This window comes from Mirounga leonina, unplaced genomic scaffold (genome assembly GCF_011800145.1).
Source record: "Mirounga leonina isolate KUSES-001 unplaced genomic scaffold, KU_Mleo_1.0 Mir_53, whole genome shotgun sequence".
Classification (NCBI taxonomy): domain Eukaryota; kingdom Metazoa; phylum Chordata; class Mammalia; order Carnivora; family Phocidae; genus Mirounga; species Mirounga leonina.
The window spans coordinates 36518449-36535426 of record NW_023270807.1 but is presented as its reverse complement, the minus strand read 5'-3'; the positions used below and the strand labels follow the sequence as shown (position 1 = coordinate 36535426).

The window sequence follows — 16978 nt, the reverse complement described above, 5'->3', positions numbered from 1 at the left end:
AGCTCATGGATAGAGAGAGCAGATTGGTGGTTGCCAGAGGCTGGGAGGTGGAATGGGGGAGCTGGGGATGGTGCAAAATGGGTGAAGGTGGTCAAAAGATATAACTTCCAGTTCTAAAATAAGTCCTGAGGATGTACAGCAAGATGCCTATAGTTAATACTGTATTGTATATTTAAAAGTTGCTAAGGAAATAAATCTTAAAAGTTCTCATCACAAGAAAAAAATTGCAATGTTTGGTGATAGATGTTAACTAGACTTATTCTGGTGATCATTTAATAATATACACAAATATTGAATCATTATGCTCTACACCTGAAACTAATATAATGTTACATGCCAATTATATCTCAATTTTTTTTTTTTAAAGGTAGGTAAACAGAGGGTATCTGGATGGCTCAGTTGGTTAAGTGTCCAACTCTTGATTTTGGCTAAGGTCATGATCTCAGATCATGAGATTGGGCCCCATGTCCAGCTCCACGCTGAGTGTGGAGCCTGCCTAAAATTCTCTCTCCCCCTCTCCTTCTGCCCCTCCCTCCCACCACTCACACTTTCTCTCTCTCTCTCTCAAGGAAAAGAAAAAAGGTAACAAAAAAGATCCAGACAGAAGCACAAAGGAAAAAAATTACAGAGTAAACTGTAAGAATGAATGGGACATATGAACATTCTAACATATCTGTTACTGGAGAGGTAGGAAAAAGGAGAGAATGGCAATTTTAGAAGAGATAGTGGCTTAAAATAGTCCAAAACTAATCTAAAGCATCAAAATCACAGACTTAAAATCTTTTAAAAAATTTATGCAACACAAATACATAGAAAACCAAACCAGTAACATCTGCTAAAAACCCAAGAAAAAAAGAATACCTTGAGGGGCGCCTGGGTGGCTCAGATGGTTAAGCGTCTGCCTTCGGCTCAGGTCATGATCTCAGGGTCCTGGAATCAAATCCCACATCGGGCTCCCTGCTCCTTGGGAGCCTGCTTCTCCCTCTGCCTCTCTCTCTCTCTCTGTCTCTCATGAATAAATAAATAAAATCTTTAAAAAAATAAAAAAAAATTTTAAAAAAAGAATACCTTGAAAGCTTTTAGAGAAATCTCCTCTAAAGAAACAAATAAAATATTGACAAACTGTCTTTTTAACAGAAATGATGGAAGCCAGCCACATGGGAATAAATTTCTTAAAGTTCAAAGAGAAAATAACTGCCAACCTAGAACTGTGTGACTATTGAAAATTTTCTTCTAAAATATAGTTAAAATTAATGTAATCTGTTAAAATCAAGAACTATGAATGAAAAAATGTAAGCAAATATCACAGTTTTAGTAAAACAGAAATTGAGAGAATATTTCACTGGGAGAATCACACTAAAACTAATAATAGAGGCAGAAATTCTCCAACAGAAGAAAATTCATTCCATTTGAAATCATGGTAATGCAGAAGGGTATGAAAAGTACCATAAAGGTTAAATATATGCCTAAATCTAATTTTGTACTGATTGTGTAAAGCAATAATAAGAATGTCTTCTGGGAGCATCAGGATGGCTCAGTCGGTTGAGCATCTGCCTTCGGCTCAGGTCATCATCCCAGGGTCCTGGGATCAAGCCCCACGTTGAGGGTCCCTGCTCAGCGGAGAGTCTGCTTCTCCCTCTGCCCCTCCTCCCCTAACCCCCACTTGGGCTCTCTCTCTCTCTCTCAAATAAATAAAATCTTTTAAAAAAAGAATGTCTTCTGATTTAAAATATATAAAGAATAAAATTTAGGACAATTATAAAGTGAATGCAGTCAGAGAGTTCTTAACATACCTGCATTTTCTGAGAATTAGTAGAATGTCAACTTAAAAAGAACTATAATAAGTCAAGGACATGAATTGTGTGTCATAGGCTCTAGGACAGCAGTAAAATAAGAAATAAGAGACACAACTAACAAATTATAATGTGGGAGGAAGAAATATAGTAATGGTTTTAAAAATCTTAACTAATCTGAGAGTAAGAGAAGGAAAAGCAACATGGAACAAGAAAAAATAAATTATAACTTGATTTATTATATCTTGCAATTTAAAGATTAAATAAGTCATTAAATAGGAATGCAATAAAATATTAAAAAGAAAAGATTGTTTAAACCCAACTGTATGTTGCTTACATTAAACATATTAAATATAAGGAGAAAAGGGCCAAAAAATAAACAAATGAAAAAAATACACCATGCAGATACTATTAAAAAAAAAAAAAAGCTGGTGTGGTTCTACTAGCATCAAAGTCAACTTTAAGGCAAAAATTTGGTCCGTTTTCAAATTGGGTTATTTGTTTTCTTTCTGATGCCTTTGAAAGCTCATTATATATTCTTAATACAAGTCTTTTCTCAGATATGTGACCTGCACACATTTTCTCCCACTCTGTAGTTTGCATTTTCATTCTAACTGTTTTTTTGCAGGCATAGACCAAAAGTCCAATTTATTATTGTTATTTTTAAAATATATAGGTAGTTTTGCTATTGTCTTGTCTAAGAACTTTTGGCCTGACCTCAGGCCATAAAGATTTTTTCCTGTATTTTTTCTTAAAACTTTAGAGTTTTATGCTTTACATTTAGATCTATGAGCCATTTTGAGTTAGGATAGAGAATTTTAGTAAGAGTGTAGCTTGGCATTTGGTATCCTGAACCCATGTATATGGAACTTAGCCATTCACAACTGGTTTTAAAATAATATAATCTAGTTACACAAGAAAAATACTCTTCATTTCAACCATGCCTTGTTATCATTGGAAAAGACTGTCTTCGTCTTGGTTTCAGAATTGTCAGTCAACAAAGCATGTCCTTTCTCTTAAAATCTGGGACATTCCAATTTAGAGCCTTGATGATAAACACTCACTTCCTCAGCCCATGGTAAATGAGTCTGTCTCTACCACCTTCCTTAGTTTCTTGTATTACCAGAGAACAAACCCATGTCTTCAATTAGACTAAGCCATCTTTTCAAGTGGGAACCATGACTTTTTACCATTGTTCCCACATTTCCACACATTTCCACACATTACAATACACATACTTGGCACTCAACAAAGTGCACTAAATAAATGTTTGATATCCATCCTTCTCCCACTATCTTTCCCTTCCTGGTCCACTACACTTCCTTTCTCTTGATATCTTTTAGTTAAAAAGGTGGCGGGGCGGGGGAGTTTGCTATCCTGGCAGAGAGCAAAAATATTCTAAGGAAATTTCTACTTCACATTTAAATAAAAAGTTCATTGTAGCACATGTGCAAATTAAACAAATATTATTGGGGAAATATAATTAAAAACAAAATCTCCCAACCCCGAAATCTTCTTCGGGAAGGTAGTAGAGAATGAGAAGCAGTCTTATTATTGAATAAGAAGCAAACCAAGATATAATGCGCATCACAGACTGAAAGGACAGAAAGAAATCTCACCCTTTTACACAGCTGAAAAAATAAAGCCAGTCTTCAAGATAAATGATAACTAGTCCCAAGTAAGAAGAATTGATAACTCCATTTGTCCCACATAGTTAATCTTAACATTACCTGTTAATTGGAGTGACCCAAGTTGAAAAACAGACTCTCTATGACATAAGGTAATTTCGTGTCTTAGAAGTCAGGCTCCTACCTTCCCAGAGAAACTGGAAGATAGGGGTGCTCTCCTTGGACGCTGCATTTCAAAGAGGTGGTTCCACATTCTTGAGAAGGGCATTTCTGGGTCATAAAGCTGACAAAAGGCCTTTCTAGTCTTCAAAAACTTTACATACATCTCAAAGAGATGAGAAAGTACTTAGAATTACATGCTCTCTTAGGTAAATGTTCTAAGAAAAGGGAGGAGAGGGAAATATCTTCCCCCCCATTTCAACAGGGATAAGTAAGCCTTTTATTTTCAATTTGTATCATCCTTACAATATATAAAGTATATCTTAAATTTCTTAATCTGTCAAATGACAAAACTAAAACAACTTAGTAATGAGTTTGATGTCCTTTATTCAAGGAAAAACAATCCGTGAATTGGGGGAGTACAGTGCCTCCCAAGTACAGGAGCATTCCTCCCAAAGTATTTTGGGCAAGAGCGAGTTTTATAGAACATCAGAAAGGGTAACTCGGAAACAGGGCATGATTGGCTGAGATGGCGAGGCTTTCCTTATAAAGCCACCAGGTCCTATTTTAGGGTAAGGTAAGCTAGCTAAACTGAGTTGGAGGATTGTGATTAGTGTATTTTAGGCTTCCTTGATAGGTATTTCCCACAAGTTCAGGCTGACTTAGGTTTAGATTTGTGACACGGAACTGGTCACTAGCACTGCCTTCATTTTGTGGGTACTGATAGACAAATTAACTTTATCAAATCTCACTACAAAATTGTAATATATTCAGCGTATTTCTTTCCAATCATATGCATGCAGGCATATGTGTATCAGTTGGCTTCATTTTACATACCTATTTCATTATTTTTTCTTTATTACATACATTATTATTTATGACTCATGTATTTCCCTATGTATTTAAAACTTTCTATTAATCTTAGTGCTAATGGTGACTTCCATTTTTGGGAAAGGAATTAAAAAGTGATTTCTAAATGACTAAATTTACACTTAGGATATTTTTTCAATTTTTTTTTTTTTTTTTCAGGCAGAAGCTCTGACCTCCAGGATTTCAGTGTGATGCTTGAGATGACTGATACACCTAGTCTGGTGCAAACTGTATTCTTAGTATTGATTTTTTTAAAGAAGTATCTATTCTTTAAGGAGCCCACAATCTATCCAGGAAATGAATGTAGCTCAATAAATTGCTATGCATTATTATATTTGCTTTAATAATAGAAGTGTAAGTTGTTATAGGGACACAGAGGTGGGAGTGGTTAAGAAGGCCTGGGAAGTACAGGAAAGACATGGTCTAGGCAAAGGAAGGAGCAAAGGAGAGGATTTACGGAAAGGTCTGAAATATTTGAGTAATGGATTACAAATTCCAGTGGAGTTGTATCAGAATTACCCAAGGGAGTTTCTTAAGGATATGATCCTGAGGGTCTATATCTGTCAGAATATCTACAAAGTGGTCCTAGGAATCTTTACATTAATGCACATCTGTGCAATATTGTGATTTATAAGAAATACATATTTCGTCATTCAGATGACCAAGACATTTCTCATATGTATTTAGTCTTTGTCCACAGTTCCTGGCTCACAGCTCCCAAAACCCTTGGAATTTCCTGAGCAATAAGAGCAGTGGGTACCTCTTTTTTTTATATTTGGTCTCTTGTCCTCAGTTCCAGAAATTGCTTCAGAGCCATAAAAATGAAATGAGTGTCTTGTTATTCACAGCAAGGCCCTCTCCACCACAACTGGGTTTATGTTATTGAAGTGACTTTGGAAAGCACCTAAGGATGGGGGCTGGTGGCCACGGAAACTAACGGTGAATACAGCGTTGGAACATTCAGTCCCACCCACTGACTTCTGGGGAGGAGAGAGGGACTAGAGGTTGAAACAATCAACAATGGCCAATGATTTAACAATCCTGGCTATGTAATAAAGCCTCCATAAAAACTTAAAGGATGAGGTTCAGAGAGCTTCCAGGTTGTGGAACCAGAATTCTTCCTCATGCCACCTTTCTGGGCTTCAAACTCCACAAGGACAGAAGGTCCTTTGCTCGGGACCTCATCCTATGTATCTCATCATCTGGCTGTTGATTCATGTCCTTCAAGATCCTCTGTAATAAACAGGTAATCTAGTGAATAAATGGGTCTCCCAAGTTCTGTGAGCTTCTCTAGCAAATTAATCGAACCCAGGAAGGAGGTCATGAGAACTCCCAATTTATAGCTAGTCTGTCATAAGTACAGGTAACAACCTGGGCTTGGGGTTGGCATTTGAAAGTGGAAAGCAGGCTTGTAGGATGAACGTTCAACTTGTGGAATCTGATGTTATCTCTGGAAAGGTAGTGTAAAGACAGAGTTGAATTGTAGGACTCCTAGCTGATGTCTGAGAATTGCTTGGTGGTGTGGGGAACCCCACTCCCTCCCCACCCATGTTGGAATTGGGTGCATAATCTTTGCCATCCATTTTGATTTTAATGCCCACTCAGGATAGGAAGTCACTTTTTAGGGATTCTGCTTGGGGCCCAGTGCAGATGAGAAGTAAGGGAGACAAGTGGAGACCAGATACTGAAAAGCTTTGTCCATAAAGAGGCTGAATTTTCTCCTGATAGTTTCTAACCAAGACTTGTTAATTTCTAGCCAAACTGGGCATTACACACAGGGAGAGATGGAAGGCAGAAAGAAAACAAGAGGAGGAAAGAGTCAGAACTGAGAATTGGTATTAACTTATACTCTCCTCCTCCCCCACCTGCCAGGAGCAAGATGTTTCTGCTACTTTAACTGTTTTCTGCCCTACCAAGGATGTAGCAAAATTTATTAGGAAAGACTTCTCCAAGTAAAGCATTTGCTTCCAGCTGTGAATCTGACTGTTGTTCTTTGAGTCACACAGAAGCCTACGCTAGTAGACATGGTTGCTCTTTCAAGAAAGAAAATAAAAGTTTATGTTTTGGAAATTACAGGGGAAGAACAACTTTCTTCTCTCAACCTGTGGAACAAATTATGTAAGCAGGAAAATATGTTGTATAAATGGGATGTTCAGTAGAGACAAACTCACCTCTTACCTTTCACCTATCAGTTATGACCGAGAGTAAGGAAACCATTACATATAAGCACAATATATATTTAATAATGTACAAAAAGTCCTTGAGGAAGACAGCAACATCCCAACAGCTATTGAGAATACTTAAGATTATCTAAAATACATCATGAAATAAAATGACATTAGAACCTGCTAAAGCACTAGCTGTTACAGAGGACTGGTTATACCATGGTTTCTCAATATCAGCATTATTGACATTTGGGGCTGGAGAACTCCTTGTTGTGGGGGCTATCCTGTGTATTATAGGATGTTCATCAGCATCCCTGTCTTCTACTCGTTAGATGTCAGTAGCACCCTCCCCCAGTTGTGACAACTAAAAATGTTTCCAGACATTGTCAAATGTTCCCTGGGGAGAAGAGGGACAAAATCATCCCTGGTTGATAATCAATGGCTTATTGGTAACATATGAAGGTGTAATACTTCCTGCAATTTCCGTAATTAAACCCCCACAAGTAGAGTGTCCAAGTCTAACCCAGATCCAATTTAGAAAATGGATGTTCACAGGGCTCCTGGGTGGCTCAGTGTGTTAAGCATCCCCCTGACTCTTGATTTCAGCTCAGGTCATGATCTTGGGGTTGTGAGATCGAGCCAGTCATTGGGGTCTGCACTCAGCGGGGAGTCTGCTTAAGATTCTTTCCCTCTCTCTCTGCCCCTCCCCTTGCTCTCTCTCTCATTCTCTCTCTTTCTAAAATAAATAAATCTTTTAAAAAAAGAGAAAACTGATGTTCACTAAATCCCACCAAATCCAATGATACTAAGGCACAGATAAATAATCCTGACCATAGACAGCCTAGAGTAAAGATCAGGGAGTTGAGGCTCGAAGCAGACTTCCATAAAAAGATTAATGACCCATATATACTACTGATTTTTTCCCCAAGCATTAAACTGTATTTCAGTATCCTTAAGAGTTAACTTTTCAAAAACGATCAGTGATGTATTCCTTTCTAGGCCCAATGACCTGGCTCACAGTAAAACCCTGTGACCCCCAGAGATAGGATGGGGGAATCTAAGGCAACAGCATCCTTCATATATAATTTCTGTGCATTCCACAGACTCACACAGAACTTATGCGGTCAGGATCTCCGAACTCCAAATGCTGCTGATTCACAGCGTCTCCTCTAATATGACCTTGACTTATTTTTGCAAAATTTGAAATTCATTTTCTCTAGAATGAACATCCTTGGATCTAAAGGTAAATTTGGTTCCATAAAAAAAGCCAGGGAACTGACTAACCTCTAACCATTCTGAGTTTGACTTCTACAGATCTCATTTCAATTTTTTTGCCTCTAAAGAGTCTTAAATCTAACATACTTATTTAAATTTGACAGTAAATACTGGCACCTTCCCCAGTGTTCATAACTCCATTTCTAAATGTATTTTCAGTGACATATTGCTTGGGTAAAATTTATATAGTCTATATTTATGGAAACAACTTAACTCTCCAACAATAAGGAGATGGTTAAATAAATTACTTTACATATACAGCCATTTAAAAATCATAGGTGAGAAGAATAAGTAATGGCATATGTATGATATAAAGAGGAAGTTACAAAAGTAAAATAGGAACTATGTACATTTGATCTTGATTTTATAATTAAATACATATATGACTGAAAAACATTTTTACCTATTAAAGCGACAATTATTCCAATTCACATATTTATATTCTTCTTCTGCTATCCTCAAGGCCTTCATGCCAGAAATGAAGAAGGGAGCTGCGTGTCCAGAGCAAGACACACCTGCTGCACCCTACACACCTACTTCCGCCTCCCAGTTCATGGTGAACCTCTACAATCTTCATTCTTGTTTTCAGTCCCAAGAAATGCTGAACATCTTTCACCCTCAGCAGATTCTAATCTCCATCTGGCTCTGTCTTCTTTTATGACTAATTCCCTGAAACTTTTCTATAACTCATTTGAGGACTCAAGCTCACTCATCAGTAAAAGCCCCCTTATTCTCAGCCACCTCTATAGACATTTCCTTTCACTTTTTTGCTCCAACAGGAATCTGGCTCTCTCTCCTGTGACATTGTTCCCTGAAATCCATTCAAGTGGAAATTGAGTTGATCTCTCTATCCCACATACTTCTCAGGTTTGAGCTGGGCTAAGTGTCCTTTTTATTCCACATTGTCACACAAACCACTGTGCCCTCCTTCCCCCTAAAGACTTGCTGTTCCCTTAAAGTACATGCCTTCCGAGTATACCACCTGCTCACTATCCCTCCTGAGGGGCTCCCAGTCATAACACTGATCAGTTCCTTGATTTGATGCTTGTGTCAATCATTTTCATCATTCTTTGCATAAATCCTTTCCCTTCTATCATTACCTAGCCTCAACCACGATTCTAGTCAAATCCAACTCTCTCACATGTAGTTGGAATATTGAATTGAGGCGTGACTCCACTGTATTGGAAGAAGGAAATATATTTTCAGGAGGGACTGAAAGAGTTGTGTCAAGGAATTTAGGGTCAGCATTGTGTATAGTAGCTAAAAGCAGAAACCCCAAGTGTTCAACAAGAAAGGAATTGTAAGCAATATAAAACAAATAAGGAAAGAATGTCAGACTTTGTAGTTGTTTGACCACAAACTGAGGTGATACAAGAACACAGCAGCACACATACAAATGGTGCAGAGGATGTACATGGACCAACAGGCAAGGGTGGCTCTCCTTACAATCCTAAAATGAAGCCCTTCTTCATGTTAGTGCTCTCATAGTGAGAAAAGCCACATGCAGTGATGTGCGGAGTAATTAAGGGTGGGGTTAGGCATAGTCTACCTAGGTCCATCTTGGGAGATAATCTGACTAGGACTTTGGCAAGGGTTTGAGTACATAGCAAATGATGATTTTTCAAGCGGATGTTCTGAGGTGATAAATAAAAATTGATTTTGTTGCCAATTGGAGTGCAGGTATTTATCTGGCCTGCTGACCTACTGAGTCACCCACTGATGTGGTCATGGTCAATGAAAACACAGGGAATGTTTATCGATCCACTGTCACCTGTGTTTCACCTCGTGACAATGCCTACATCGAAGGAGGTTCTAGTGCTGGAAGACTGTGGAGCTCATCCTCGTTGTGACCTAGCTTTGGCTAATTAGGTATTCCAAGCAACTATATTGCTATTCCTGCTCCCTTCTGTCACTGATAAAGCTAAAATATTAATGATAATGAACTTCACTGATTTTTTTGTAAGTTTCAGGCATTGTTCTTCATGTTTCATATGCACCATCTCCTTAATTCTCACAACCCAGGTAGAAACTACTTTTATCACCTTTGTAGATGAGAAAGCATACAAATGTTAAGTAATTTGTCTTGTCACACAATTAGCAGGTAGAGATGAGATTTCACCCCAGGCAGAAGGGCTCTAGAGCCCGGGATTTTATTCACTAAGTGATACACCGAGAAAGATTAAGATTACCTGGGGGAGTGAAAGAATGGAATAGTCCCAAATGCCACTTTTTTTCAGTATTTTATATTTTTCAATGTTCATGTATTACATGCATATTCAGAAAAAAATTTCATTATTTTATAATTTTATTTCTACTAATCATAGATTTTTTTCACTTCTGGAGTGAAAATGGATTTTGAGAGTCAGAACTATAAGTGATAGAAGTAACATTTAAGCAGATGCACAGATTAAGGTTAAAAGAGAGACAACATAGCATCACTGAGTAAATTCAGCCCCATGTACAAGTAGGAAGATGAGCACAGGTGAGAAGGGAAGGAAACTCTTTGGGGGTGTCATGTACCCCAGATGGCCTTGAAGACCCTATGTAGGACACCACAGGGGACCTCTCCATTCTTAATAAGTGCTCCGGACAATACTACAACCTTATCTGTGACCTTATCACCCCTGAGTCTACTAATTAGATCTAACATGAGTCCACTCTTGCCCACCATAGTTGCTTCTGTGTAAAGAAAGGGAATTCTATGAGGTTTTCTGGCTGGTAAGTACCTCCAATTATCAATAGTTTGATTTTCTTTCCTGTAAATACAAAGAACCAGACACACTAGAGTAGGCATGCCTCACTTCTCGCCTTTGTTTTTAAATTTTTTTTTAAAGATTTTATTTATTTATTTGACAGACACAGCGAGAGAGGGAACACAAGCAGGGTGAGGGGCAGAGGGAGAAGCAGGCTTCCTGCTGAGCAGGGAGCCCGATGAGGGGCTCGATCCCAGGACCCTGGGATCACGACCCGAGCTGAAGGCAGTCGCTTAACCGACTGAGCCACCCAGGCGCCCCCTCTCCTTTGTTAATCTATGATCTCCAACCACATCTAATGCATACTCAAACCACCATTTGCTTACGGTTTTTGCCAACCTAAAAAAATCTAGTCTCATCGCTACTATTATTTTGGTATATTCTCTCACCAAATAGACTCTAAAATATTCTAAAGTTAATTATGTCTTGCACAACTTTTGCATCCTATCCAAAACCTAGCATAGTTTTAGGCAAAGATTGACTTAAACAAACACATAGTATTTTTACACAATATGTCTGTTCATATATATATATATATATATATATATATATTCATTATTTTATAAAATAATTATTTGTGTTTAACTCTTTTCTCCATTACCACTTCAGAGAAAGGAAGAAATCCTTCCACCCTTTTATAACATAGAATGCTCAGCAGTCACGAGTTCATAGTTGACTTTTAACCAAGGAGCCTAACACTGAGTGCTAATTCCAGCCCAAGCACCAACAAACTGGGTGACTTTGGGCCAGCTCCTTAGTTTCCTTCACTCTCAGTTTCTTCACCTGAATGGCCTGAACAAAATAAGAAATGATTATTGAGCAACTGTATCTCATATTCAACAAGCAATTATTGAATACCAAATTTGTGCCCAGGACTGTGCAAAGCACAGTATCAACACTCTATGGTGACTTATGGATTCATTCGTTGGCAAATGCGCCTGTGTTTCCTAAGGTTTATTCTCATTATATATTAAAAGAAAGAACACCATCAATAAATGCTTCCTCACTATTCTGATCACATATCCACATTTCATTTTCCAAAGGAAGTTATGTGGACACACCTAACCTACAAATAAGTGTAATCCACTCACATATACAGAAATATAGGGGAATCAGATATTAGTGAAGAGAATCAATGCCTACTACAGTGTGACATGATGATTAAATGTCATCAGAAATTAAAAGCAATAAGCATAATGGGTAGGTTTAAACATGTCTTTCTATATGAGAATACAGTAAATACAAAACACAGTAACAGGACCACAAAATCGTACTGTAAAGATCCATATGGGCCTTTGGAATCATCTATTTATTCGTTTATCTTCCATTTAACATTTATTTTTTGAGTGCCCACAATATGCCAAAGTTCCAGGAATAAAGCTATCTCCTTCACTTAACAGATTTGATTCATTCCTGAAAACCCTACTGCCAAGTGAAATATCATTAAATAAAAAATATATTGCCATTAATTTTAGTGGGAACAATTATGGTGCACTTCATCCCAACTCAAGGTGTCCAAACAATTTTCATAAATAGAAAAATATATCAACTGAACAATAAAATGAGTTTCAATGGGTAATACACAATTTGAAAGCAAAAAATTACAGTTTGCACATAAACAGAGAGGAAGGGGCTTGTCCTGATTGTGGAACCAAAATAAGAGCTAGGTAGGAAGGGAGGTAGGAACCATTACATATATAGTAGATATGTGAGATGATCATTTAATTTCTCCTCTGAACTAGGACAATTTTGAGAAGTGAAGTCAGTGCTATCTAAAAATACATTGGGACAATAAGCATAAAGCAGAACCATCCTGGGAAAACTGGGAAGTATGCCCATCTTACTCAAATGCAATTTTGTTTATGAGCAATCAGGTGAATGTTGAAGTTGGTCTTTCAGATTGCACCCCCCTGACACACATGTGTTACAAATGTAGTTGACAAAGCTCAGCACACATTTACTCTGACCAGAGTAGACAGCACAGAAGGAATAGTCAGCAGTCAGGATGTCCCTCTATTTCTCAGAAACATGCTAGCAGACCCAAGGAAACTACCTGAGGCTGATTTCACTGCAACTCTAAGTGACAGTCATCCCCTGCCATAGGATCTTATTTTCAGGCAGGCTGCTTTTGGCTATAAGAAATCCAGTTGAAAAATGAATCGGAGGGGGAGACGAACCATGAGAGACTATGGACTCTGAGAAACAAACTGAGGGTTCTAGAGGGGAGGGGGTGGGAAGATGGGTTAGCCTGGCGATGGGTATTAAAGAGGGCACATATTGAATGAAGCACTGGGTGTTATACGCAAACAATGAATCATGGAACACTACATCAAAAACTAATGATGTAGTGTATGGTAATTAACATAACATAATAAATAATGATGTAATGTATGGTGATTAACATAACATAATAAAATAAAATTAAAAAAAAAGAAATCCAGTTGATACTTATCTCAAACTTATCTACATAAATGAAGACATCTGTTTACAAAGACCTCAATTGAATAAGATAAGCCTATAGGCACAATTTAAATATAACTTGCTTATGTCTTTTGAAGACTACTTTAATGGAACCTGTATTCTTGAATCTCACCTGAATCTCACCCTCTACATAGTTTGATGTAAGGGGGTGAAATAGAACCTGAGGTGAATCCCTGTTTTGTCACTGACAATTTGCTTGGATGTGAACAAATTACTTTATCTAAGCCTGTTTCTTCATCTGTACAGTGAAATTAACAATGCCTATATTTCAAAGTTATTGAAAGAAATGAATCAAGATGTGTAAAGTGTCTGGGATATTATTAATCATTTTTCTCCCTTTTAAAAGTATAAAAATGCCAATAAAGGGACCAATATGGTGACAAGGGGGGTTCCTGAGTTTCCCTCCTTTCATGGACACCAAAAATACAGCAACATATGAAACAATTCCCTCTGAGAGAGACCCAGAAACTAGCTGAGTGACTCCTACACACCAGACAACTAATAAAATTAGTTAAACCTTTGGTTAGACTAAGAAAACAGAGCGAAGACTCAAATAAAATCAGAAATTAAAGAGACATTACAACTGATAACATAGAAATATTAAGAATTATAGGGGCACCTCAGTGGCTCAGTCAGTTAAGCAGCTGCCTTCGGCTCAGGTCATGATCCCAGGGTCCTGGGATAGAGCCCCACATTGGCTTCCTGCTCAGCAGGAAGCCTGAGTAGAGTCTGCTTCTCTCTCTCCCTCTACCTGCCGCTCTGCCTACTTGTGCTCTCTATCTCTGTTAAATAAATAAAAATCTTAAAAAAAAAGAATTATAAGACACTACCCTGAACAATTATATGTGAACAAAATAGATAACCTAGAAGAAATTGAGATATTCTGAATCATAAAAAAAAGAGTCTGAATCATAAAGACTGAATCATAAAAAACAGAAAATCTGAATACCAATTACCACTGGGGATTTTGAGTCAGTAATCAAAAATCTCCCAATAAAGAAAAGTCCAGGACCAGATTGTATCACTGGCAATTCTACCAAACATTTAAAGAAGAATTAGTAACAATCCTTCTCAAACTCTTCCAAAAATAGAAGAGGAAGGAACACTTCCAAATTCATTTACAAGATAAGCATTATCCTGACACCACCAAAGCCAGACAAGGACACAACAAGAAAAAAAAAAATTACAGGCCAATAACCCTAATAAGCATGGATACAAAAATACTTAACAAAATATTAACAAACTGAATTCAATGGCACATTAAAAGGGTCATACACCATGATCAAGTGGGATATATTCCTGGGATTGAAGGATGGTTCAACATATGCAAATCAATAAATGTGATATGCCACATCAACAAATGAAGGAGAAAAATCCTATGACCATCTTAATAGATGCAGAAAGATTATTTGACAAAATTCAACATTCTTTCATGATAGAAATCCTTCACAATTGGATATAGAAGAAATGTACATCACCATAATAAGAAGCTTAGAGGTAACATCATACTTAATGATAAAAAGCTGAAAGCTTTCCCTCTAAAATCAGGAACAAGACAAGATTGTCCACTCTTGTCACTTTTATTCAACATAGTACTAGAAATCCTAGACAGAGCAAATAGGGGGTGGGAGGGAAGGCATCCAAATTGGAAAGAAGTGGAACTGTCCCTCTTTATAGATGACATGAGACTATTTATAGAAAACCTGAAGACTCCACAAAAAGTCTGTTAGAACCAGTAAACAAATTCAGTGAAGTTTCAGGATACAAAATCAATATATAAAATCTAAGTTTCTATACACTAACAATGAACTATTGTAAAGAGAAATTAAGAAAATAATCCCATTTACAATAGCATCAAAAACAATAAAATAGTTAGGAATAAACTGAATCAAGAAGATGAAAGACCTGCACTCTGAAAACTATAAAACATTAACTTAAAAAGTTGAAGGAGACCCAAATAAGTGGAATGATATTCCACATTCATGGATTGGAAGAATTAGTATTGTTAAATACTACCCAAAGCAAATTACAGATTCAATGCAATCCCTATAAAAATTCCAATGGCATTTTTTTCCACAGAAATTTTTTAAAAATCCTAAAATTTTATGGAAACACAAAAGACCCCAAATAGCCGAAGCAAAGTTATAGCCATCAAAATAGCATGGTATTGGCATAAAGTCAGACACATACATCAATGGAACAAAATAGAGAGCCCAAAAATAAACCCACACATATATGGTCAATTAAATTTCCACAAAGGAGACAAAAATATACAATATGGAAAAGATAGTCTCTTCAATAAATGATGTTGGGCAAACTGGACAGTCTCATGAAAAAGAATGAAACTGGACCAGTATCTTACACCATACTCTAACTCAAAACAAATTAAAGATTTGAATGTAAGATTTGAAACCATAAAACTCCTAGAAGAAAACATAGAAGGTAAGCTCCTTGAGTGGGCCTTGGCAATGATTTTTTGCATTTGACACCAATAGTAATGACAAGAAAAGCAAAAATAAATCAGTGGGACTATACCAAACTAAAAGCTTCTACACAGCAAAGGAAACTATCAATAAAATGAAAAGACAACATACGAAATGGGAAAAGATATTTGCATACTGCATATTCAATAAGGGGTTAATATCTAAAATATGTAAAGAACTCATACAACTCAATAGCAAGAAAAAAAAAAAGTAGCTCAGTTACAAAGTGGGCAAAGAACCTGCTGAATAGAAACTTTTCCAAAGACATACAAATGGACAAAAAGTACATGAAAAGATGCTCAACATCATTAACCATCAGAAATATATAAATCAAGGGCGTCTGGGTGGCTCAGTCGGTTTTAAGCGTCTGCCTTCAGCTCAGGTCATGATCTCAGGGTTCTGGGATCAAGCTCTGTGTCGGGCTCCCTGCTCAGCGGGGAGCCTGTTTCTCCCTCCCTCTGCCGCTCCCCCTTGCTTGTACTCTCTCGCATGCTCTCTCTCTCTATCTCATAAATAAATACATAAATACATAAAATCTTTTAAAAATATAAATCAAAACCACAGTGAAATATCATCTCACATGTTAGGATGCCTGTTATCAAAAAGACATGCGATAACAAACGCTGGTAAGGATGTGAGAAAAGGGGAGCCCTTTGTACACTGTTGGTGGGAATGTAAACTGCAACAGCCACTATGAAAAATCTGTAAGGACATTCCTTAAGAAATTAAAAACAACTACCATATGATCCAACAATCCCACTTCTGGGGTGTATATACCTAAGGAAATTAAACCATTACCTCAGAGAGATATCTGTACTCTTATGTTCTTTGCAACACTTTCACAATAGTCAAAGTATGGAAACAACATAAATGTCCATCAACAGATGAATGGATAAAGAGAATGTGAGATATATACAAAGGAATATTAATCAGCAGTAAAAAAAAATTAAGGAAATATTGCAATTTGTAACAACTTGGGTGAACTGGGGGGCTAAGCGATATAAGCCAGACAGAAAGACAAATACTGCATGGTATCACTTATCTGTCAAATTAAAAAAAAAAAAAAGTTGAACTCATAGAAACAGTAGAATGGTGATTGTGAGCAGTCAGGAGGATGAGGAAAACAGAGACAGGCTGATAAAAGGGTATAAACTCTCAGTTATGAGATAAATAAGGTCTGAGGATCTAATGTACAACATGGTGACTATAGTTGATTACACTGTATTATATATTAAAATTTAAGAGGGTAGAATTTAACTGTTGAAAAAAAGAAAGAAAGAAAGAAAAAGAGAGAAAGGAGAGAGGGAGGAAAGGAAAGGAAAGGAAAGGAAAGGAAAGGAAAGGAAAGGAAAGGAAAGGAAAGGAAAGGAA

At 37.1% G+C, this 16978-nt stretch overlaps 2 long non-coding RNA genes across 3 annotated transcripts in view; both read left to right on the top strand.

Moving 5' to 3' along the window:
* The first annotated feature begins 567 nt into the window (after positions 1-567).
* Positions 568-16978, top strand: part of LOC118001524 — a 25252-nt gene continuing 8841 nt past the window's right edge. The window contains exon 1 of the long non-coding RNA XR_004676714.1: positions 568-687. This is a non-coding gene — a long non-coding RNA (uncharacterized LOC118001524). The remainder of the gene's footprint in view (positions 688-16978) is intronic.
* On the top strand, positions 4614-10190 carry LOC118001523. Of its 2 annotated transcripts, none has more exons than XR_004676713.1 (3): positions 4614-5696; positions 7719-7858; positions 8354-10190. It is a non-coding gene; the product is annotated as an uncharacterized LOC118001523 (long non-coding RNA). The 2 variants fall into 2 exon arrangements; XR_004676712.1 differs by lacking the exon at positions 4614-5696 and adding an exon at positions 6542-6568.